This window comes from Chiloscyllium plagiosum, chromosome 2 (genome assembly GCF_004010195.1).
Source record: "Chiloscyllium plagiosum isolate BGI_BamShark_2017 chromosome 2, ASM401019v2, whole genome shotgun sequence".
Taxonomy (NCBI): Eukaryota; Metazoa; Chordata; class Chondrichthyes; order Orectolobiformes; family Hemiscylliidae; genus Chiloscyllium; species Chiloscyllium plagiosum.
This window is the reverse complement of record NC_057711.1, coordinates 88,436,650-88,461,739: the sequence shown is the minus strand read 5'-3', so window position 1 is coordinate 88,461,739 and position 25,090 is coordinate 88,436,650. Positions and strand designations below refer to the sequence as shown.

Genomic DNA, 25,090 nt, shown 5'->3' with positions numbered 1-25,090 from the left:
TGTAAATCAGAATGGATAGGTGCTTGATTTTGGCTGGTGCAGGCTCCAAGGGCCAAAGGGCCTTTTACTCTGCTGTGGTGCTCAATAATTATGAGATGGTGGATACACTGGTTTTAATTTTCTAAATCTCCCCAAGATCTAGAACAATCCCAAGGATTGCAAGTTAATAAACACAACTGCCAATCAAAATAAAGTGTGCAATCAAAAGTTTACAGGCCAGTTAACCTAAAACTAGTAGTTGAGAAAATGTTGGAATATATTAAAAGAACATCTTTTCATACTGTTATCTCCTAAGTATATAAACAGACAAAGTCAACTCGGTTCTATGAAAGAGAAATTGTGTTTGCAAGGAGGTTAAGTAGTAGGGTATATAATGGGAAGCCAATGGATGTAATATACATGAATTTCCAAGAGGCATATGGTAGGTGCCACAAAAAATGGCTAATAACATGAAAAGAGCACATGAAGTCCGAGATATTGAACTAAAAAGACAGTGGAATGGATAGAACAGGAAAGCACAGAATGAGGATAGATGGAGCTTTTCAAAACTGCTAGTCTTGTAACTCATCAATGCCACAAGGATCAGGTTAGGTTAGATTAGATTAGATTAGATTCCCGACAGTGTGGAAACAAGCTCTTCAGCCCAACAAGTCCACACCGACCCTCCGAAGAGCAACCCCCCCGATCCATTCCCTATATTTATCCCTGACTAATGCACCTAACTACGGGCAATTTAGCTTTGCCCAATTCACATGACCTGCAAATCTTTGGACTGTGGGAGAAAACCGGAGTACCCAACGGAAACCCACACAGACACAGGGACAATGTGCAAACTCCACACAGACAGTCACCTGAGGCAGGAATTGAACCCGGTCCCTGGCGCTGCGAGGCAGCAGTGTTAACCACTGAGCCACCGTGCCGCCCCTGGAGTCTCAGCTAATTATAACTTCTGTGAACAATTTGGATTATAACAAGTTGGATGAGAGTGTAAATTGAGAAGAGGATACCTATAGCCATAAAGAGGTACAGACAGGCTAAGTGAGCATGTCAAGTGGACAACAATCCTATTCATATACCCATCCTAATGCCTTTTAAATGTTGTAACTGTACCAGCCTCCACCACTACCAAAGCTATTTCATGTCCCCTTTTTGCCCTCCTGATTTCCCTCTTAAGTATACTCCTACTGCCTTTATACTCTTCTACGGATTCACTCGATCGATCCTGTCTATACCTTACATGTGCTTCCTTCTTTTTCTTAACCAAAACCTCAATTTCTTTAGTCATCCAGCATTCCCTATACCTACCAACCTTTCCTTTCACCCTAATAGGAATATACTTTCTCTGGGCTCTCATCTCATTTCTGAAAGCTTCCCATTTTCCAGCCATCCCTTTACCTGCGAACATCTGACCCCAATCAGCTTTTGAAAGTTCTTGTCGAATACCATTCAAATTGGCCTTTCTCCAATTTCGAACACAACTTTTAGATCTGGTCTATCCTTTTCCATCACTATTTTAAATCTAATGGAATTATGGTCGCTGGCCCCAAAGTGCTCCCCCACTGACACCTCAGTCACCTCCCATGCCTTAATTTCGAAGAGTAGGTAAAGTTTTGCACCTTCTCTAGTAGATACATCCACATACTGAATCAGAAAATTTTCTTGGACACACTGAACAAATTCCTCTTCATCTAAACCCTTAACATTATCGCAGTCCCAGTCTTTGTTTGGAAAGTTAAAATCCCCAACCATAACCACCCATTTATTCTTACAGATAGCTGAGATTTCCTTACAAGTTTGTTTCTCAATTTCCCTCTGACTATTAAAGCTGCCAGTCCTGCCCAACCCTGAGCCATGTTTCTGAAATTGCTATGATATCCCAGTCCCATGTTCCTAACCATGCTCTGAGTTCATCTGCCTTCCCCGTTAGGCCCCTTGCATTGAAATAAATGTAGCTTAATTTATTCATCCTACCTTGTCCCTGCCTGCCCTGACTGTTTGACTTGCTTCTGTTCTCAACTGTACCAGTCTCAGATTGATATCTTTCCTCACCATCTCCCTGGGTGCCACCCCCCACCCACCTTACTAATTTAAATCCTCCCAAGCAGTTCTAGTAAATTTCCCTGCCAGTATATTAGTCCCCTTCCAGTTTAGGTGCAATCGGTCTTTCTTGTACAGGTCACTTCTACTCCAAAAGAAATTCCAATGTCCAAAAGTGTGAATCCTTCTCCCATACATCAGCTCCTCAGCCATGCATTCTCCTATTCTGGCCCTCACTAGCTAGTAGCACCGGGAATAATCCAGGTTTTACTACTATCGAGGACCTCCTTTTTATATTCCTGCCTAACTTTTGTAATCTTCCTTCAGAATCTCAACATTTTCCCTTCCTATATCCCCTATGTCGTTGTTTCCAGTGTGGACAATGACCTCTTGCTGGCCCCTCTCCCCCTTGAGAACACTCTGCACTCTGTCTGAGACATCCTTGATCCTGGCACCAGGGAAGCAACACACCATTCTGCTTTTTCGCTGCAGACCACAGAAACGTCTGTCTGTACCTTGGACTGGAGAGTCTCCTAACACAATTGATCTCTTGGAACCCGACGTACCCCTCGTTGCATTAGAGCCAGTCTCAATACCAGAAACTTGGCTGTTCGTGCTACGTTCCCCTGAGAATCCATCACCCCCTACATTTTCCAAAACAGCATACTTGTTTCAAATGGGTACAGCCACAGAAGGATCCTGCACTAGCTGCCTACTTGTCTTACCTTTCCTGGAGTTGCCCCATCTATGTGTCTGTATCTGAGACTTCCCCCCACCCCCCTTCCTATAACTGCCATCCGTCACATACTGTTGCTGTTGCAAATTCCTCATTGCTCCTAACTGTCTCTCCAACCGATTCATTTGATCTGGTAAAATTTGCAACCAACAGCATTTATTGCAGATATAATCCGCAGTAACCCTTAAACTCTCTTTAAACTCCCAAATCTGATCAGAAGTGCATATCACTCTACTCAAGGCCATTTTTGCTCCTTCACAATCTACAGTCTCCGAAAATAATACTGTCTTATTCCTCTACAAAACATTGCCACAGGTTAAATTGATAGTTATGGCTTATATTTTAAGTTTAATCAAGAGGCATATCTCAAAAAACATATAATTAAGAACCCACTCTACTCACTACTGCAGACTTTCTGTAGCTCTCACTTAAAAACAATACACTTATCTGCTTCTGCGCTGTGAACTTCACCCAAACAATTCCTACAAGATCAGTTGTGAATTTCACTGTTTGTTCATTTTCCTAGATGCACTCCGATGTCTAGCGATACATGAATTCAAACAGAAAAGGCAGTAACAGTGCAGGTTCACTGCTCTGTCAGTTTCTTTCTCTCTCTCTCTCTCTCTCCTGCACTGACCTCACCATGTGCTTCCTTTGTTTGTTCTTCTCCCTTTTAATACTGCTGTTGTTTTGACTTTTTTTTTCCCAAAGTTCCACAACAATGCAACAGCATATAAAATAGTAATTGCTGTTCCTGGAATTCAAGGAAATCACCTCCAACTCCTAAAATACCTCACAGTTCAGAAAAGAGTCTCATAATAAACCCTTTTAAATGCTTCAGCTGGCTCCATCACATTTCAGCAGTGCACTGCACTCAGTGAGAGAAGTAGTTTTTTTCCCTCATGGCACTTTTGTTTGTTTTACCAATACTTTAAAACTTACATCTTTTTGTTCTTGATTCTTTTGCAAATGGGCACAGTTTATCACTATCCACACTATCAAATCTCCTCTCCAAAGGAAGTGGTCCAAACTTCTCTAACCTATATGTGTAACTGAAGTCCCTCAGCTCTCAAAACATTCTCATCAATATTTGCTGCGTTTTCTCAAACGCCTTCGCCTCCTTTCTAAACAGCGGTGCTCAGAATCGGATGCAATACTCCAGCTGATGCTAAGCTAATTCAAATTTGACATAACCCCCTTGCCTTTGTACTTTAGACCCCATTCATAAAGCCTAGAATAATGTATGTTTCGTTAACTGCTTTCTCAACCTGTCCCAGCACCTTTAACGACCTATTCAGATGTACCGGCATCCAGTAGAATTGTGCCCTTTATTTTATATTTTGCTTATTTTATAACCATGCTCTTATAGCAAATTGAATATCATCACTTGTCTGCTTTGAACTTTATTATCCATCGAAATGTCTGCACACTGCACCAACTTGACTATGTTCTTTGAAGTGTTGTGTTACCCTCTTCACATTTGTTTTGAATTTTCATATTGTTGACAATTACTGAAATTAATTCATGTATACCCAGGTCAAATCTTTTACAATTAGAGAAAGCAATGGTCCCATATGGACTCTGAATCAATTCCACTGCAGACCTTTCTCCAGCCATAAGCATATCAATCAACCACTACTGCCTCCTGTCACTAGGTCAATTTTGGATCAATGTTGCAACTATAATTTTTATTCTGTGAGCCACAACTTTGCTCAAGAGATTGTGTAACACTGTATCAAAAACCTTTAGCAAGTCAACCTACAACACTTCAGCCTTTTCATTCCAAAATACTCCAGTAACAGACATGATTTTTTCTCAATAAACATAAAGTGACTTCATTTTATTTATTTTCCATATCACTATTATTTGATCAAATAATAATTCATTATTTGTAATTTTTAGATGAATCAAAATCCAAGTTAAACTGTATCTGCTGTGCTAATCTCTATACTTTTTTTGAATAAGGGGGTTATTTGCAAATCTCCACTCCTCTACAAGCACCTCACCAACTCCACATTCTCAGCCAGTCCTAGGAGCCCCAAAGATAGTCTATCCAATAATGCCATCAATTTTAAATGTTTCCAATGTACTGAATAACCTCCTTTTTCACCATAGTCTGGGTAACAACTTGCTGGGTAAGACAGCTGCAAAGTAATCATATAATATATGTCAGCTATGCCTCCTGCTTCCATGCATTTACCTTTCTTAGGCCTCTAATTTACCAATTCCAATTATTAGGGGGAATTATAAACAGCTTCCAATATTTTTTGCTCCTGTTTGTTGATTTAACCCAAACTGTTGCAATTTCCGGATTTTATGCACCAAGTCCTCTTCTTCCACTGTGTTCATCTATTCCTCTATCAGGGAAACACCACCTTTGCAAGTTGCTTTTTTTTTTCAAAAAGTTGCATACCACCAAGAGAACAGTCTGAGCCTGATTACGTGCAGGCTGACATAATAGAACAACTTCCCATCCCACAGTACTGGGACCAGTGGACTGTGAAATAAAAATCCCCCTACCTGCCACATCATTTTTTCTGTTTATTCCTTTGCTAATTCATATATGCCTAAAATGTCAGACCAGAGACTATTACTTTAAGGTTTCCTGTTTCAATTCGGACCACAAAACATAACCCTCTCTTAGATAAAAGTAGGAATGATGTTCTACAATGTTTTCACATCACCCCCCTCCCACTTCTGGTTCATCTAAATCCACAAACGTCTTTGACCATAGCACCAGTCAAACATGCAATCTTTGGAACTCTTGACTGCAATTACAGCAAACATTATTTAGTTTCCTTAGACAAAGTGTCGGGAATGCTGGATGACAAGTGAAATTGAGGTTTTGGTCAAGAATGAGAAGGAGCATATGTCCGGTATAGACAGCAGAGATTGAGTGAATCCTGAGGAGACTATAAAGGTAGTAGGAGCATACTTAAGAGGGAAATCAGAAGGGCAGAATGGGGACATGAGATAACTTTGTCAAATAGGGTTAAGAAGAATCCAAAAGGTGTTCTACAAATACATTAAGGACAAAAGGGCAACTAGGGAGAGAATAGGGCCCTTCAAAGACCAGCAAGTCCACCAACGTGTGGAATCTCAGGGGATGGGGGGAGTACTAAGAAGGAATTCTGCATCTGTATTTACTGTGGAAAAGCATATACGAGAGAGAATATGACGAAATAAATAGCAACATCTTGAAAAATGCCCACATGACAGAGGTGGTAGTGCTGGACATCTTAAAAACACAAAAGTGGATAAATCCCCAGGTGTACCCCCAGAACCCTGTGGGAAGCTAGGCAAACGATTGCTGGGCACCATGCTGAGATATTTCTACCGACAGTCTCAGGTGAAGTACAAGACTGGAGGGTGGCTAACGTGGTGCCATTATTTAAGAAAGATGGTAAGGAAAAGCCAGGGAACTATAAACCAGTGAGCCTGACATCGGTGGTGGGAAAGTTGGTGGAGGGAATCCTGAGGGACAGGGTTTACACGTATTTGGAAAAGCAAGGGCTTATTAGGGATAGTCAACATGGGTTTGTGTGGGGGAAATCATGTCTCTCTAACTTGACTAAGTCTTTTGAAGAAGTAACAAAGAGGATTGATGAGGGCATAGAAGTGGACACGATTTGTATGAACTTCAGTAAGGCGTTTGACAAGGTTCCTCATGGTAGACTGGTTAGCAAGATTAGCTCTCATAGAATACAAGGGAGAACTAGCCATTTTAACACAGATCTGCCTCGAAGATAGAAGACAGAGGGTGTTGGTAGGGGGTTGTTTTTCAGACTGGAGGCCTGTGACCAGTGGTGTTTCACAAGGATCAGCGCTGGGTCCACTGCTTTTTGTCATTTATATAAACGACTAGGATGTGAACATTGGATGTATGGTTAATAAGTTTGCAGATGGCACAAAAATTGGAGGTGTAGTGGACAGCAAAGAAGGTTACCTCAGATTACAACAGGATCTTGATCAGATGGGCCAATGGGCTGAGGAGTGGCAGATAGAATTTAACTTCGATAAATGTGAGGTGCTGCATTTTGGAAAGGCAGGTCTTATACACTTAAAGGTTACATCTTGGGGAGTGTTGTTGAACAAAGAGACCTTAGAGTGCAGATTCATCGCTCATTGAAAGTGGAGGAGTTGAAGGTAGACAGGAAGTGAAGGTGGCGTTTGATATGTTTGCCTTTATTAGTCAATGTATGGAGTATAGGGGTTGGGAGGTCAAGTCGCAGCTGTACAGGACATTGGGTAGGCTACTTTTGGAATACTGTGTGCAATTTTGGTCTCCTTGTTATGGGAAGTATGTTGTGAAACTTGAAATAGTTCAGAAAAGATTTACAAGGATGTTGCCAGGATTGGAGTTATAGAGACATGTTGAATAAGCTGGGGCTATATTCCCTGGAGTGTTGGAGGCTGAGGGGTGACCTTACAGAGGCTTACAAAATAATGAGGGGTATGGAAAGGGTGAATAGCAAAGGTCCAAAACTAGACGGCATAGGTTTAAGGTGAGAGGAAAAGATATAAAAGGGACCGAAGGGACAACTATTTTACACAGAGGAAGTGACTTTTTATAACTATGTTCAACAAACTTCTTTATGCATTCTTCATTATATGTTCTTTTTCTGTGCAGCAGATCCTTTCCACTCTCCTGCAAACACACATTTCAATGCCATTTAGCAGATTGGTTGGAACTGTCCATAAGATTCACATCTCTGATCAATATAAACACTATACAATGAAGAATAGTCACTGGACTCAAACCATCAAGTCTGCTGTCTGTCATGCTGAATTTCTCCAGCAGTTTCTATCTTTGAATTGTTCATTCAAATATGGATGGGAAAAAAACTGGCTGTAACAACTGCTCCTTTTTGACATATTCTAAGTGTTGGAGGAGATTTCCTCAAATTCCAGGAGCAGCAATTATTTGTTTTATAAACTGTTGCATTGTTTTGGAACTTTGGGAGAAAAAAGATCAAAACAATGGCACTTTAAAAAGGAGGAAGACAGACAAAGGCAGAGACCACAAAAACCCTTCATCAGGCTTTTGCCCAAAACGTTGATTCTCCTGCTCCTCGGATGCTGCCTGACCTGCAGTACTTTTCCAGCACCATACTCTCGACAACAGTGAATCTACAGAGTTATTGCCTTTGCTGTTTGAGTTCAAGTATCTCTGGACATCGGAGTGCATTTAGGAAAAATTTGCAAACACGGAAATGCACAGCTGACCTTGAAGGTACCTGCGTGGGAGATCTCACAGCACAGGAGCATATAAGTGCATGGTTTTTAAGTGTAACCTTGCTGTAAATTTGCAATAGTGAGTACAGTGGATTCTTTTTTGATTAAATGTTTTATCGCGATCAGTCTCCTGATTAAAATTTAAAAATATAAAACATAAGTATCTAAGTTAGCCTATAGCAATTTTTTTTTAAACAGTAGTAGGACTGTGCTATTTTCTGGCTCTGTACACTGTTAAGGAGCAAAGATGGCCTTTAGTAGAGTGACATGTTCTTCTTGTTAGTTGTGGGAGATAAGGCAGAATTTCCACTTTCCTGATGATTATGTCTGCAGGACGTGTCTTTGGTTGCAAATCCTGTCAGATCACAAGGATCGGTTTGAGCAGCAGTTAGAGGCAATAAGGAATTTACAGGAGCTGGGGTATGATGAAGGAAGAAAAACCACAGACAGGTCAGGTAGATGGGATACCTCCAGGAAAGGTAGACGAGGGAGGCAGGTAGTGCAGCAGTCTCCTGTGACCATCCCCATCTCAAACAAGAATGCTGATTTGGAAAATGTGGGGGCGGGGTGGTGTGATGGACTCTCAGGGGAACGTAGCACAAACAGCCAAGTTGCTGGTACCGAGAAAGGCTCTAATGTAACAACGGGTATGTCAGGTTCCAAGTGATCAACTGTGATTGGGGACTCTCTAGTCAGAGGCTCAGAGATGTTTCTGCGGCTGGCAGCAAGAAATCAGACTAGTGTGTTGCCTCCTGGTGCCAGGATAAAGGATATCTCTGAGAGAGTGCAGAATGTTCTCAAAAAGGGGAGAGGGACCAGCAGGAGGTCATTGTACAGACTGAACTAATGAAATAGGAAGGGAATAGAATGAGATCCTCAAAGCAAAATATAGAAAGTTAGGCAGGAAATTAAAAAGGTGGCCCTCGAGGATAGTAATACCTGGATTACTCCCGATGCTACGAGCTAGTAAAGGTAGGAATAGGATAGAGCAGATGAATGCATGGCTGAGAAGCTGATGCAGGGGAGAAGGGTTCACATTTTTGGATCATTGGAATCTCTTCTGAGATAGAAGTGACCTGTTTAAAAAGGACAGATTGCACCCGAATTGGAAGGGGACTAATATACTGGCAGGGAGATTTACCAGAGTTGCTTGGAAGGATTTAAACTAGCAAGGTGGGGAGGTGGGACTAGGAAGGTGGCAAGGAAAGAAATCAATCTGAGACTGGTACAGTTGGGAAAAGGAACAAGTAAAACAGTCAGGGCAAGCAGGAACAAAGCAGAGAATGAGGCAGACTGATAAATTAAACTGCATTTATTTTAATGCAAGAAGCCTAACAGGGAAGGCAGATGAATTCGGGGTATGGTTAGGAACATGGGACTGGGATATCATAGCAATTACAGAAACATGGCTCAGGGATGAACAGGACTAGTAGCTTAATGTTCCAGATAACAAATGCTGCAGGTAGGATAGAAAGGGAGGCAAGAGAGGTGGGGAGTCGCATTTTTGGTAAAGACTAGTATTACGGCTGTTCTTAGGGAGGTTGTTCCTGAGAGGAACAACCAGGGGTATTATTTGGGTGGACCTGGGAAATAAGAAAAGGGATGATCACCTTATTGGGATCGTATTATAAACCCGCTAATAGTCAGAGGGAAATTGAGAAACAAACTTGTAAGGAGATCTCAATGATTCGTGAGAATGGTTATGATAGGGGAGTTTAACTTTCCAAACATAGACTGGGACTGCCATAGTGTTAAGGGTTGAGATGGAGAGGAATTTGTTAAGTGTGCACAAGTCCGTGGATGTACCTACTAGAGAAGGTGCAAAACCTGACCTACTTTTGGGAAATAAGACAGGGCAGATGACTGAGGTGTCAATGGGGAGGCACTTTGGTGCCAGCGGCTACAATGCTATTAGTTTTAAAATAGCAATGGAAAAGGGTAGACCAGATCTAAAAGTTGAAGTTCTAAATTGGAGGAGAGCCAATTTTGACGGTATTAGGCAAAAACTTTCAAAAGTTGATTGGGGGCAAATGTAAAGCCTTCAAAAATGTGATGAGAGTCCAGAGACATCATATTCCTGTTAGGGTGAAAGGCAAGACTGATATGTGCAGGGAATGCTGAATGACTAGAGAAATTGAAGTTTTGCTTAAGAAAAAGGAAACATATGTCACATAGACAGCAGAGATCAGTTGAATCCTTAGAATATAAAGGCAGTAGGAGTATACTTAAGAGGGGAATCAGGAGAGCATAAAGGTGACATGAAATAGCTTTGACAAATCGAGTTAAGGACAGTCCAAAGGGATTCTGTAAATACATTAAGAACAAAAAGGTAACTAGGGAGAGAATAGGGCCCCTCAAAGATCAGCAAGGCAGTCTATGTGTGGAATTGTAGGAGATGGGGTAAGATACTAAATAAGCAATTTGCATCAATGTTTACCGTGGAGAAGGTTATGGAAGATATAAAATGTGGTGAAATAGATGATGTTATCTTGAAAAATGTCCATAATACAGAGGAGATGGTGTTGGATGTCTTAAAATAGATGAAAGGTGGATAAATCCCCAGAACCTCATCAGGTGTACCCTAGAACTCTGTGCAAAGCTAGGAAAGAGATTTGTGTGCCTCATGCAGAGATATGTGTACCATCAATAATCCCAGGTAAGGTGACAGAAGACTGGAATTTGATTAATGTCATGCCACTATTTAAGAAAGGTCCTAAGGAAAAGCCAAGATACTATACACCAGAAAAAGTGGTAACATGTGGAATTCATGGTGAGAAGAGTAGCATTTCATTTCCATTGGAGAGGTGTTCCATTGGAGAGTCTGGTGAGAAATGAAGAAGTGATGGCAGGAGAAAGAGAAATTCTCAGTTCTCAAAAATGCAGCTTATCCTCAAGAATGATATAGCTGGATCACAGGTGGGAGTAATATCTGCTGTGTCACTCAGACAACTGAGATGTTAAAGGAAGCTTTTTCTGTGATTTTTCCTGAATGTGGAGTAACAAAGTCAAAACCACAGGTTTAAACAGGAGGAGAAATCAAGGAATAAAAATAAGGAAGTCGAATTTCAATTACCTGAAACTACGTTTGATGAAAAGATTGAGAAAAAAAACAGAACAGGTGGAGGTCAAAGTGGATATTTTTAGTTGAGAGAAGTGAGTTGAACTGCACCAGGAAGAGGAAAAAAATAAAGCAATTGTATCAAATGCAAACACAGAAGAAGAATATAAGTGTATCCCAGAATGTTACTATCTTAAAAATTAAGTCTTGATGAGGAAATGGAGACCATTACACATTCAAGTGGATGAAAAATAGGCAAAAGTTCATCACGTTGTATTACTAATAGTTTACAGAAAGGTGGTGTTCCAGGTGGCACATGAGTTACAGGAGGCGATCATTTCAGAGGCAGGAAAATTCAAGCTAAAATACAAAAATATTTTTATTGGCCAGAACTGGCTAAGAACCTGGTTGAATTTTGCCAGACATGTCACTCGTCAAGTAATCGAATCAAATCTGGAACACAGGGCCTTAAATTTGCTTTTAAATAAAAGTAAGCCTAGACATGATCTCCTCAATATGTTTTGAAGGGGTATGTTCTGGTCCATAATACCATAAAGAATCAGTTTGTTTGCTCTGTCCTCCTTTTCGTGAGCTGCTGTTCTAAGTTCTATCCTCAACTTCAGCTCACAGCTCAAACCAACAGTTAGAAAATAAAGAAACACTAATGGTCTCAATACTGTAATCACAAGTGATTACAATAACTGCAAACAGAGGATTACTGGCCAATTTTAGCAAAACATTCAAAATTAATATGGACAGGAGACAATGAGATTACCCCACCAAGGACAGTCTACAATATTTAGTTACACATTTTCAAAAATAGTGCTAGGCCAATTACTTTGGAAAGTTGATAAAAAATGCAGAATTCAACTTGAATTCCTGTAGGTTACCATAGATTAAAGTATAGCTATTTCAAAATGTGTCAGATTGGAATAATTGGAGGAAGCCTCCAGCAACGTATTTAATTCACACAACAACAATTTATCCAGTTTCAATAGCTACTGTAGGTTCAAAGTAATGCACTGAAACCAGTTAAGTTTGATGTAAGTTGCACATGTCTTCTAGCCAAAGCTTGACATAAGCTCAACATGCTATAAAGCCAAGTGGCAGCAGTACAGATTTTTTTCACATTGCCTGTTATGATTGGACAGTATTTTAAATAAAATATTGGTTAAAATAGTATTCACTGTCAGAGTCTTCAACAATAGCTCATAGTTATATAGCATCTTTGATATAGCAACATTTAATAAGCTACAGGAACATTTAAATCAACAAACTTTCTACCAAACCACAAACAAATATTGGGGCTAATGACCAAAACCTGACAAGCACTTAGGTTTCAATAATTGCCCTTGAAGAAGAAAATGAATGGAGACTGAGAAGATAATTCCAGAGCTCAGGGCCTTGGCAGCTGGAAACATGGTCTTGTTAACATCTCCATAGAGACAACTTTTGAAGAGAAATCCAAACACCCTAATGAGTAACAAAAAGGACTACTCCAAACACACACAAAAAATTAGTGTATCTAGTAATGCAAGAAAACAGAGCTGAAAATGTGTTGCTGGAAAAGCGCAGCAGATCAGGCAGCATCCAGGGAACAGGAGAATTGACATTTCGGGCATAAGCCCTTCTTCAGGATTCTACACCATCTGACCCTACTTTGTTTCTTACTATTGATTTAATTTAATTTCTTACTAATAAGGCAACTCCACCCCCTCTTCCCACCTGCCTATCTTTTCAATAGGATGTACATCCTTGAATATTCAGCTTCCAGTCCTGATACCCTTGCAGCCACGTCTCTGTGATGCCCATGACATCATACCTGCCAATTTCAATCTGTGCCAGAAGCTCATTTACCTTATTCCTTATACTACATGCATTCAGATAGAACACCTTGACCGTATTAACCACCCCTCTTCTCATTGACATTCATTTGTCCTTTGTACTTGAAGATTGATTGCTAACCTTGTCCTATTTGTGACTGTGCTGAAGATTTTAATGACCTCTCCTGAGTTCTGCACTCTTATCACCTCTTAAAAGAGTTTTACTTTTGAGTTTTCTAAGTTCTCCTATAATTGACCCCCCTCCCCCTACCATTTAGTTTAAAGCCCTGTCTACAGCCCTAGTTATGTGATTCTCTAGGACCCTGGTCCCAGTGCGGTTCAGGTGAAGACCGTCCTATCGGAACAGCTCCCTTCTTCCCCAGTACTGGTGTACATGTCCCATGAATTTGAACCCTTTTCTCCCACACTACTCCTTGAGCCATGCATTTACCACCTTCATCTTATTGACCCTCTGCCAATTAGCTCGTGGCTCAGGTAGTAAACCAGAAATTATTATCTTTTTTGGTTCTTTTTTTAGCTCCTAGCTAATCATACTCCCTTAGCAGAACTTCTGCCCTAGTTTTATTTATGTCATTGGTACCTATGTGGACCACAAACACTGGTCTTTCCTCTCCCACTCAAAGTTCCTGTGCAGCCTAGATGAGATATCCTGAACCCAAGCACCAGGCAGGCAACGCAACCTTTGGGGACTCTCGATCCTGGTCACACAGCACAGTGCCTATGCCCTAAAACTATATTATCCCCAATTACAACATTGGAAAAAGAACAGTCCTACGCCCGTGGATTTAGAGGGGAAGGATGTAGTGATTGGAACATGGGCAGCCAGGTGGACCTCATAAAATATGAATTCTGGGTCGGCCGGGGCAGTCAGGTTTGTAGATTTTGGACAGGAGGTAGAAGCGGGCGGTGCGGGGTGGTGGGACTAGGAGGTTGGAGGTGGTGGATGGGAGATCCCCCGAAGTGATGAGGTTATGGACAGTCTGGGAGATGATGGTTTGGTGGTGGGGGGTGGAGTCATGGTCAAGGGGGCAGTAGGAGGAGGTATCTGCGAGCTGGTGTTTGGCCTCAGCGGTGTAGAGGTCGGTGCGCCAAACTACTACCGCGCCTCCCTTGGGTATCTGCGAGCTGGTGTTTGGCCTCAGCGGTGTAGAGGTCGGTGCGCCAAACTACTACCGCGCCTCCCTTGGGTATCTGCGAGCTGGTGTTTGGCCTCAGCGGTGTAGAGGTCGGTGCGCCAAACTACTACCGCGCCTCCCTTGGGTATCTGCGAGCTGGTGTTTGGCCTCAGCGGTGTAGAGGTCGGTGCGCCAAACTACTACCGCGCCTCCCTTGGGTATCTGCGAGCTGGTGTTTGGCCTCAGCGGTGTAGAGGTCGGTGCGCATGGTCAAGGGGGCAGTAGGAGGAGGTATCTGCGAGCTGGTGTTTGGCCTCAGCGGTGTAGAGGTCGGTGCACCAAACTACTACCGCGCCTCCCTTGGGTATCTGCGAGCTGGTGTTTGGCCTCAACGGTGTAGAGGTCATGACATGACTAACTTAATACTACAAGGGTAGTACTACTGATGGGTAGAAACACAGTTCCCTTTTGCTTCTTAAATATAAGAGTTTACATTCCAAGATCTTGAGAATTTACTGACTTCTTCTGGGAACAAATCAAGTTAACCACAACTCTGCAGAGCTGAAAATGTGTTGCTGGAAAAGCGCAGCAGGTCAGGCAGCATCCAAGGAACAGGAGAATCGACGTTTCGGGCATAAGCCCTTCTTCAGGAATCCTGAAGAAGGGCTTATGCCCGAAACGTCGATTCTCCTGTTCCTTGGATGCTGCCTGACCTGCTGCGCTTTTCCAGCAACACAGTTTCAGCTCTGATCTCCAGCATCTGCAGCCCTCACTTTCTGTCACAACTCTGCAGAACTCACTTTAGATTTCTCTTTGATATTCTAGCGATCCTTGGCGGTACAGAATTAACTTTTGCCAAAACAACCTTTTAAATTTCCTTTAAGACCTTAAGTGTGGTCTCTTAGCTCAAGCTTGGCCTCTACTGCCTTCTTGAGGAGTGATATGAAAAGAAAATAGAAAATGTCTTGCGATTCCAATAGTCTTCTGGATCTCATCCTTATTTAGACATACTACTTTCCCTCAGTCTGTTCCCAAGTAAGTGGGCCAAATGGCTTCCTTCTGAACTTTAATCATTCTACAGTTCCATATACAACAGATTTTGTTCAAATTTTGCTTGATCACCACATACTAAGGAAACAAAACAATGAAGTCTACACAAAATCAAAGTTGCTCTTTAAAAGCTTCTCTTACCTGCTAAATCGTATACTTCATTGAGCTGCTTGAACAACAGTGAGCTACAGAAAACCTATTGACTCGTAATAGTCCAATGCAATTTCTCTTGATTATTTTCCCAATAATCACTAGACCTGTTTTCACAAGTCACCTTTTGTTTCTGAGTTAGCTGTATCATTATTGCACAAACTGCAACCATATTAAAAGACACAGGATACAGGTTCATATGGGAATTGTGTAATCTCAATCTGGAGACAAATTATTTCCTCCACAAGGGAGAAGGAGGAAATGAATAGTAAGGGATCAACTTGTGTTGCTATTGGCAGCTGGTCCCAAGTTGTCTACCTGCCTATCCTCATCACAGAATCATAAGAAGAGGCCAAAAGGTCTCAAGTTAAGTACCAATTGAAAAATAAATCCATCCGGACAGTGGAGTTTTTAAGTACATTTTCAAGAACCAATATTGGACCTAAACATTGTAAATTGCACAATATATCATCCACTCATTTCTAAAACATTCCATGTTCGCTGTCTGGCAGTCTTCAATCTGTACTTGTGTCTAGCATGCATACCTACAAGATTTACTGGCTCTCAATACACGAATACAACACTCCATGGATAAAGTCTATACTAGATATACTCCATTGCAACTAATCCTGCTAAATATTTCTCCCACAGGCAAATGACAAACATCTTTCAAAGTAGTGAACAAATTGATCAATCTTCAATACAAAATACTTCAAGATGCTTTCACAAAATAAATTTGTAGTGTCAAACAATGAAATATTGAATGTTATTTACAAGATCTCTAGAATCCATGCAATTTTCATCACTTGCCTGACTCCTTACTTACTCATAAAATAGCTGGGTTATCCATCAGCTGTGCTTTAAGGCTTCTGTAAACAAAATTGCTCAATAAACAACAATTCAATAACCTATTAAAATCTGCATAAAAAAGGTAATAGCGCATCATCACTGACCAGGTGCTGCATTTTGAAAAAGCAAGTCAGAGCAGGACTTATATACTTAATGGGAGAAAGTGAGTACTGCAGATGCTGTAGACCAGAGTAGAATGGTAAGGTCCTGGGGAGTGTTGCTGAACAGAGACACCTTGGAGTACAGGTTCATAGTTCCTTGAAAGTACAGTCTCAGGTAGATAGGATAGTGAAAAGAATGTTTGTTATGCTTTCCTAAATTAGTGAGAGCATTGAGTATAGGAGTTGGGAGGTCACTTTGCAGATGTACAGGACATTGGTTAGGCCACTTTTGAAATATTGTGTGCAATTCTAGTCTCCTTCCTATTGGAAGGATGTTGTGAAACTTGAAAAAGATTCAGAAAAGTTTTATAAGGATGTTGACAAGGTTGGAGGATTTGAGCTACAGGGAGAGGGTGAATAGGTTGGGAATTTTTTCCCTGGAGTGAAAGAGATTGAGGGGTAATGTCAAAGGTTTATAGGGGCTTATAAAATCATGAGGGACATGGATAGGATAAATAGACAAGGTCTTTTCCCTGGGGTGGGGGAGTCCAGAACTAGAGGGCATAGGTTTAGGGTGAGGTGGGAAAAATTTAAAAGGGACCCAAGGGGCAATTTTTTCCACACAGAGGGTGGTGTGTGTATGGAATGAGCTGCCACAGGACGACAGGCTGGTACAATTAAAACATTTAAAAGGCATCTGGATGGAAATATGAATAGAAAGGGTTTAGAGGGATATAGGCTAAGTATTGGCAAATGGGACTAGATTAGGTTAGGATATCTGATTGGCATGGACAAGTTGGACCAAAAGGTTTGTTTCCATGCTGTACATTTCCATGACTCTAAAGCATGAAACCTATCACAGCCGGATGGGAAATTCTCATAGCCATTCTAAACTAATCCCATCTGTAGATAGTCTGTATCCCTCTATTCTCTGCATATTCAGGTGTCTGTCAAAATGCCTCTTAAACATTTGCTATTGTACCTGCTTCTAACATATCCCCTGGCAATGTATTCCAGGCACCTTGCGCCCTTTGTGCAAAAAAGAAATTGTCTCGCATATTTCCTTTAAACTTTCCCCTCCTCGTATTTGATGTCTTTATTCTGAGAAAAAGATCCTATTTATGCCTCTCATAATTTTATATACTTCTATCAGTTCACCCCTCAGCTTCAATACTCTGGCGAAAACAATCCAACCCCGCCTAGCTAAAAATAGCTAATACACTATAATCCAGGTAATATTCTGGTAAAACTCTTTTGAACTCTCCCTAAAGCCCCACATCCTTCCTATAGGATAGTGGACAGAACTGCACATAATACTCAAAATATGACCTAATTATAGTTTTGCACAAATGCAACATGACTCGCCAACTTTCATATTCAAATATCCCAACCAATGAAGGTAAGCACGTACAGAGGAACTTCAATTATCCAAATATCAAATATCCAATTATTGGATTATTCGAAGCAGATCTAAAGGTCCCTATAGAAACATTACATCAAAGAGCTGTTCTAACCCTGATCGTGTCATTTGTTTACAATGATTAAAAACAATCTTGGCTCACTGAAATGCTGCTGAGAATAGTCCTGGGCATCGATGGGAGCCCAGGCACCGTCTTCAAATGACTGACCTCCCACCCGCTCTCCCTCTCCCCACACTTTCATTGGAGTTCTACACAGAGGTGGAACCCTAAACCTTTCTTCCCCAGATAATCGCTCTAACAGTGTCCTGTATAGGGTGGAGGTAGAACTTGTCAAAAAATTGCAATTAAAAAGTTGTGTATGTGCGCGTGTGCAATATTTGGAGACTTATCCCACAAAGGCAACAGCATTCTTACTGTTGGTATCTACTCTGGCTGCCCCGGGAGGGGAAGGGGGAGGGGGGCTGATGAGGGCAGGAGCAGACAGGGGTGGGGGCAGGGGCATGGATGGTGGGTGAGGCGGGCGGACGGGGATGTTGGGGGTGCAGGCAGTGATGGACAGGGTTGGAGGGCAGGGGGTTATGGCGTTGGGGCTCACGTGATGTGCTGCTGCCTAGTCTCCTGAACAGAGAGGCAGTGAATGTATTAACTGAATAATCAATTATCCGAACAAAATAGTGCCCACCTATCTCGTTTGGATAATTGAGGTTCCTCTGTAGCTCCTTTTCCACTTACACAGAGCTGTGGACCCTTGCACAGCAAAATGTCTTTGCCATTTGCTATATGCTTTCCTTTTGCATTTGACATCCCAAAATGCATCACCTCCCACTGTGTCTGGATTAAATTCGATCTGCCATTTCTCTGTCCAATTTTCCAAACCATCCATATCTTGCTGCATCCTTTCACAATCTTCCTCACTATCCACAGCTCCACCAATTTATGACTTTTGCAAAATTAGTAATCTGACCATCCACATTTTTATGCAATTCACTTTTTTAAAAAATTATTACTAACAACAGAGGTCCCAGTGCCAAAATGCCAGTTCTTTCTAGTAGTGCACCTTAACTCAATCTTCAGAATATTATGTCAAACACAACAGCTTGGCTTTAATACAGTGGTCATCTTTAAACCAATCTTTGTATTTTATGCCAATTTGTAGAGACTTTTGCAGTGGCACTGCAAATGTAAGGTACTGGAATTATTTCAGGCGAAGCTTCACAAGTATCAAACGGAAACATGAACAGAAGGACAGGTTGAAATTAAGTAAAGGTAAGAAAAAAAACACAAACAGACCATAAACAGTAGTATAGATAGATCTACAGGTTTGAATGGCCTGACTCCATGCTGCAAAATCCCACATTAATTATTAGAAAAATGATCAATTTTACTTCAGATCTGTTGCTGTATCAATAACAAAAATGAGGAGTCAACTTACTGACACTACAACACAGGACTGCTTGTGTGCCAACCAGCGTCAACAGAATGGATTAACACAGTGTAATCACAGGAGAAAATGAGGACTGCAGATGCTGGAGAAGTCAGAGTCAAAAAGGGTGTCACTGTAAAAGCACAGCAGGTCAGGCAGCATCAGAGGAGGAGAATCAACGTTTTGGACATACCCTTCATCGGGAATGTGGAGAGGCAAGGGGGATAAGAGATAAACGGGGTGGGGAATGCGGCTGGGGGCAACGTAGGAGGGAAGGTGAGAAGTGGATGCAGGTGGAGGCGTAATAGTGATAGGTCGATGGGAAGGGAGCAGCAGATCAGTGGGAAGGAAGATGGACAGTTAGGACAGGTCAAGAGGGCAGTGCAGAGTTGGAGGGTTTTACCTGGAATGAGGTGGGGGGAAGGGAGATTTGGAAACTGGTGAAGTCGATGTCGATGCAGTGTGATTGAAGTGTCCCAAGGAAGATGATGAGGTGTTCTTCCTCCAGTTGACAGGTGGCTTTGATTTGGCAGCAGAGGTGGTCCAAGACTTGCATATCCTTGGGAGAGTGGGAGGGGGAGTTGAAGTGGTCTTTCCATTTCAGGGACCGCAAGCTCATCTGCCAGATGATCAACAAAGCCCTCCAGTGCATCACTTTCATTTCTCATACATCTGTCCTCAAAGCCCACACCTCCAACCGCAACAATGGTCCTCAACGTCTACCCCACTAATCTCCAGATCCTCTACCATTTCCACCACATTCAGTCAAATCCCACCTAACGATGTTTCTCTCCCTACCCCTATCTGCTTTCCACTGAGACCATTCCCTCAATGACTCCCTTGTTAGGTCTACACCGTCCACCAACCCACCCTTCACACTAGCACTTTCCCTTGCTGCCACACGAGGTGTAAACCCTGTGCCCACATCTCCCCCCTCCCCTCCATCCAAGGCCCCAAAGGATCTTTTGTTTTTTCACATCCAGTAGAGATTTTCCTGCATAACCATGCAACTCATCTACTGCGTCAGTTGTTCTCAACGTGGTCTCCTCTACATCGGGGAGGCAGGATGTCAACTCTCGGAGCATTTCAGGAAATATCTCTGGGATGCTCGCATCAAACAACCCCACTGCCCTGTGACAGACTACTTCAATTCCCCCTCCCGCAAGGATATGCAAGTCCTGGGCCTCCTCTACCTCCAGCCAACTGGAGGAAGAATGCCACATCTTCCGCCTTGGCACCCTTCAACCACATGGCATCAACATAGACTTTAATAGTTTCCAAATCTCCCCTGCCCCCTCCACATCCCAGATCCAACCCAGCATCACCCTCTTGATCTGTCCTACCTGTTCATCTTCCTTCCCACCTATACATTCCACCCTCCCCACTGACCGATTACCTGCATCGACCTAGCGTTTTCCCACCAATCTTCCCCCTAGCCTCACCATTTATCTCAACGCTCTTCTCTCTCCACATTCCTGATGAAGGGCTTTTGCCCAAAATGTTGATTCTCCTGCTTCTCGGATGCTGCCTGATCTGTTGTGCTTTTCCACTGCCACATAATTCGATGCAAAGTAATTCCAAAAATAACAGGTCTGATTAAAGTTCTACAATCCTGCCATATCTAGCCATGAAAGGAGCACGATAATTAAAAATGCACAGATGGATGCTGTGCCACAAAATATCCCACTCTCAAAGATGGGGGAGACCATAGCATCAGTGCAAGGGCCAGCATATTCAGCTAGCAATGTCAAATAGATGATACATCTTGGCCTCCTCCTGAGGTCAACAGTGTCACAGATACCAGTTTCCAATCAATTTGACTCACGCTATGTGATAACAAGCAATGGTTGAAAGCACTGAATGATGCAAAGACTTCCAGCAATGATAATATTCCAGCATAAGTGCTGGAGACTAACAGCCCAGAACTAGCTGCACCGCTAGGGAAGCTGTTTCAGAGTACAGTTATAACATTGCCATTTACCAGACAATGTGGAAGATTACCCAGCTATGTCCTGCAAACAAAAAGGTCAAATCCAAACCAGGCAATTACCACCCCGTCGTCTACTCTGGATTATCATGAAAAAGTGAAGGAAGGTGTCATTCACAGTGGAATTAGGCAGGACAGGATTCACAATAACTTGCTGATTGATGCCCAGTTTGGATTCTACCCAGGCCACTCAACTCCTAACCAAATTACAACCTTCATCTAAATATAAACAGAAGAGCTGATCTCAAATGGAAATAAGAAGTGGCTACGCTTGACATCAACGAAGTCTTAGGAGAACTTTGGCTTCAAAAAGCAAAACCGGAATCAATGGGAACTTGAAAGAAAACTTTCTGCTAGTTGAAAATCATACCTAGCACAAAAAAAACTGGTTGTGTTTAGAGGTCAATCCTCACCCAAAAGGATATCACTGCAAGAGTTCTCTGGATAGTGTCCACATCCCAACCACCTTCAATAGTTTCAATTACCTTTCCTCCATCACAAGGCCGGAAGTGGGAATATTTGCTGACAACTGCACAACATGCAGTACTTTTCACAACACCTCAACATGAAGCAGTCTATATCCTGTCTGTATGCTTCAAGGTGGTGGTAGAGTAGCAGTACAGCATACAAACTCTTTAGCTCAGGAGTCCAGAGCTCATCTACTCCATTTTTTTTTGTTAGATTAGATTCCCTACAGTATGGAAGCAGACCCTTCGGCCCAACAAGTCCACAACGACCCTCCGAAGAGTAACCCACCCAGACCCATTCCCCATATTCACCCCTGACTACTAATACACCAAACATTACGCGCAATTTAGTATGGCCAATTCACCTGACCAGCACATCTTTGGGATTGTGGGAGGAAACTGGAGCGCCCAGAGGAAACCCACGCAGACACGGGGAGAATATACAAACTCCCACAGACAGACAGACAGTCGTCCAAGGTGGAAATCAAACCTGGGTCCCTAGCTAAGAGGCAGCAGTGCTAACCACTGAGCCGCCGTGCCGCCCTGTTTGTCTCCATTTGGTTTTAGATATCTTTTTCCTTTCTCTGCTTTTTTAACAAAATGTTTCGAGTTATTATAGTTATTATCAACATTCATCTTATCTTCTTTTAACGACTTCGAAGGGAGGCTTCTCAAAGCCGTACACCGAGGTGGCTTCCAGCAGTCCAGCATGGCAGTCTGGTGTGGTGGTCTTGTTCCAGAGGGAAGGCCTCATCCTCTTTGGCACTGGCTTCCAGGTATTCCAAAAGCCGGCAGGCGATCTCATCCAGGGGATGGTGACAGTCTTAGTCCAGCTCAGCAGTTTTCTTCAGCGGAGGCTTCTAGTCCAGTATGCTAATGGTCTGGCATGGCGGTCTCATCCCAGTGTGGCAGTCCTGTCCCAGCACGGCAATTTCATCCTGGCTGCTGCTTCCAGATATTCCACTGTTCTCTATTTGGTTTTGCCAAAGCCCAGGCGCCAATAACTGAACTGTGATGTACTTGACCTTAATTTTATTTTAATTATGTATGACTTCTGTCATTAATATAGGCACCATCGTTGGGTGACTTACAAAACTTTTACATGTAAAAGTACATTGTTAATAAATTTCTATTCAATTCTATCCAAATTAAGCAAGACCACAACAACATTCCTGGTTGTACTAAGCTGCATGTAACATTCGCCACGCCAGTGATAGGCATTGAGCTTCTCAAATGAGAGCATCTAACCATTGCCATTTTGATATTCATTACGATCATCATCTCCTCCACCATCAACATTCTGGGGGTTACCGATGTCTAGAAATGGAACTGAACCAGCTATATAAATAACATGGCTAATCGTGCAGGTCATAAGTTAGGAATCCATCAGCAAGTAACTCACTTGACTCTTCAAAGCCTATCCATGATTTACAAACCAATAGTCAGGATTCAAATGAATACTTGTCATTTGCCTGGATGAGTCGAGAGTGTGGTGCTGGAAAAGTACAGAAGGTCAGGCAGCATCCAAGTAACAGGAGAATTGATATTTCGGGTATAAGCCCTTCATCAGTATCATAGTTGGGTCAAGTCGTTCTTATCATAATGAATGTTCTGCCTCGCTTATTGTACTCTTTGCAATGCTCCCTTTGCTCTTTCCTAGGCAAACGTTTAAGAAATTAAATAGCTGGTTAGTTTTTTTTTTATTTGGAGTTATAAGTGCCCCCTTACTAAGCTTGTGAAACTGCAACTGCCCCAGAGATTGGGGGAAGTGGACCTCCCGGACAATAGACAATGCCAACTGAGCTATCTTTTGTAAGTGACTGGGCCTGTGGGAACTCAGTGTCGACATGGTTGGACATTGAGGACTCCCAGACAAAGTGTCCCCTTATCAACCTGTTGTTTTTAGACAAAATGAGGACAGTTGTGGAACATTGCCATAATCCAATAGTTACTACAACTGCCAAGGCATGGAAGGCAATAAGGCAGATAGAGGGTAATATGTCTAAAACATCTTTTCTTACTCCCATAGTTGGCATGCTGGGTTTCCGGCCAGGGACAATGGAACCCAGCTTTAAACTTTGGACCGATAGGGGAGTTTCTTGTTTGGGCGATCTGTTTGAGGGTGAAACATTAATGTTGTTTGCTCAAGTAACTTGGAAATATGGACTGTCGAGTAGAGATCTCTTATTAGAGATTTTACCTGAAAGGAGATCATGCTTTTGACTGAGTGTTATGGATCTGATACAGAAAAGAGGGTGCTTCAGGTTAAGAGCACTCTTTCAGTGAGTACCAGCTATCATTTGTTGGGGGGTGGTGCCTGGGTGACGTAGAGCATCTATGTGATGTCTGGAAGAGAAGTTAGGAGTTGAGATCAGTTGGGAGACATGGGAGGACATTTGTGAGAATTTAAGAAAGATTTTGATATGTAATAGGTCCCATGCTATGAAGTTAAAAGATTCTTCGTAGCTCATCTGGCCCTAGATCATCTTGCGAAATTTAAGCAGGGAGCATCTTCAATCTACTCCAAATGTAAAATAAATACAGGTACCCTTACTCATTGTTTGTGCTCCTGTCACAGGCTCAGTGTGTATTGGAGTGCTGTGGCAGGAGTAATAGAGAGGGTCTTGGAGACTGATGTCAAGGTGGACCTGGTCTCTTTGCTCCTGGGTTTGCCGAATTTACCTCACTTAGATGTACATAGGAGAAAGCTTTGTAGCATCCTCACTTTTTGTGCGAGGAAGAACATTCTGGTTCACTAACATCCTTTAGTAAAGGAAATCTGTCATTCTTACCTGGTCTGGCCTACATAGGAGTCAAGACCCACTGCAATGTGACTGTCTCTGTGCACAGCAAATCCTAGCCTAGCTAGGATGCTACATACATCCTTTGAACTGACATTAAAAAAAACTATAATTCCAACTTCTTATGACTGGTGACGTCAATTAAATCTTAAGCCAAAGCTTTGAATGTGCTCTCACCTTCATTCATTCCAATTTAAACAGAATAACCTGCTCACACCAGGTTTTCGGCAGGATGTTACGCATACACCCCACCCCCCCAAACAAACAAAAAAACACACACACCCCTCAGAAGTGGAACAAATGGAGAGTGTCAAACTCCTGGGAGTGGTCATCAACAACAAGCTTTCTTGGACTCTTCATGCAGACGCACTGGTTACAAAGGCCCAACAATGTCTCTCCTTCCTCAGGCAGCTGAGAAAATTTGGCATGACAGCAAATATCCTTGCTAACTTTTATAGGTGCTGGATTAGTGGTGCTGGAAGAGCACAGCTGTTCAGGCAGCATTCAAGGAGCTTCGAAATCGACGTTTCGGGCAAAAGTCCTTCATCAGGAATAAAGGCACTGAGCCTGAAGCGTGGAGAGATAAGCTAGAGGAGGGTGGGGTTGGGGAGAAAGTAGCATAGAGTACAATGGGTGAGTGGGGGAGGAGAGAGTGGAGTGAATAGGTGGAAAAGGAGATAGGCGGAAAAGGAGATAGGCAGGTAGGACAAGTCCGGACAAGTCATGGGGACAGTGCTGAGCTGGAAGTTTGGAACTAGGGTGAGGTGGGGGAAGGGGAAATGAGGAAACTGTTGAAGTCCACATTGATGCCCTGGG

The 25,090-nt window shown here is 42.4% G+C and overlaps 1 protein-coding gene across 5 annotated transcripts in view; it reads right to left on the bottom strand.

Annotated features, from left to right (window-relative positions):
• The window catches only part of LOC122561700 (spindlin-W), a 77,993-nt gene that overhangs the window by 44,450 nt on the left and 8,453 nt on the right, over positions 1-25,090 (bottom strand). Inside the window, exon 3 of one of the 5 annotated variants that reach the window (XM_043713762.1) lies at positions 16,052-16,094. The exons of the other annotated variants lie outside the window; for them this stretch is intronic. The gene's annotated coding sequence lies outside the window, so the exon portion shown is untranslated. The remainder of the gene's footprint in view (positions 1-16,051; positions 16,095-25,090) is intronic. 5 annotated transcript variants of the gene reach the window in all.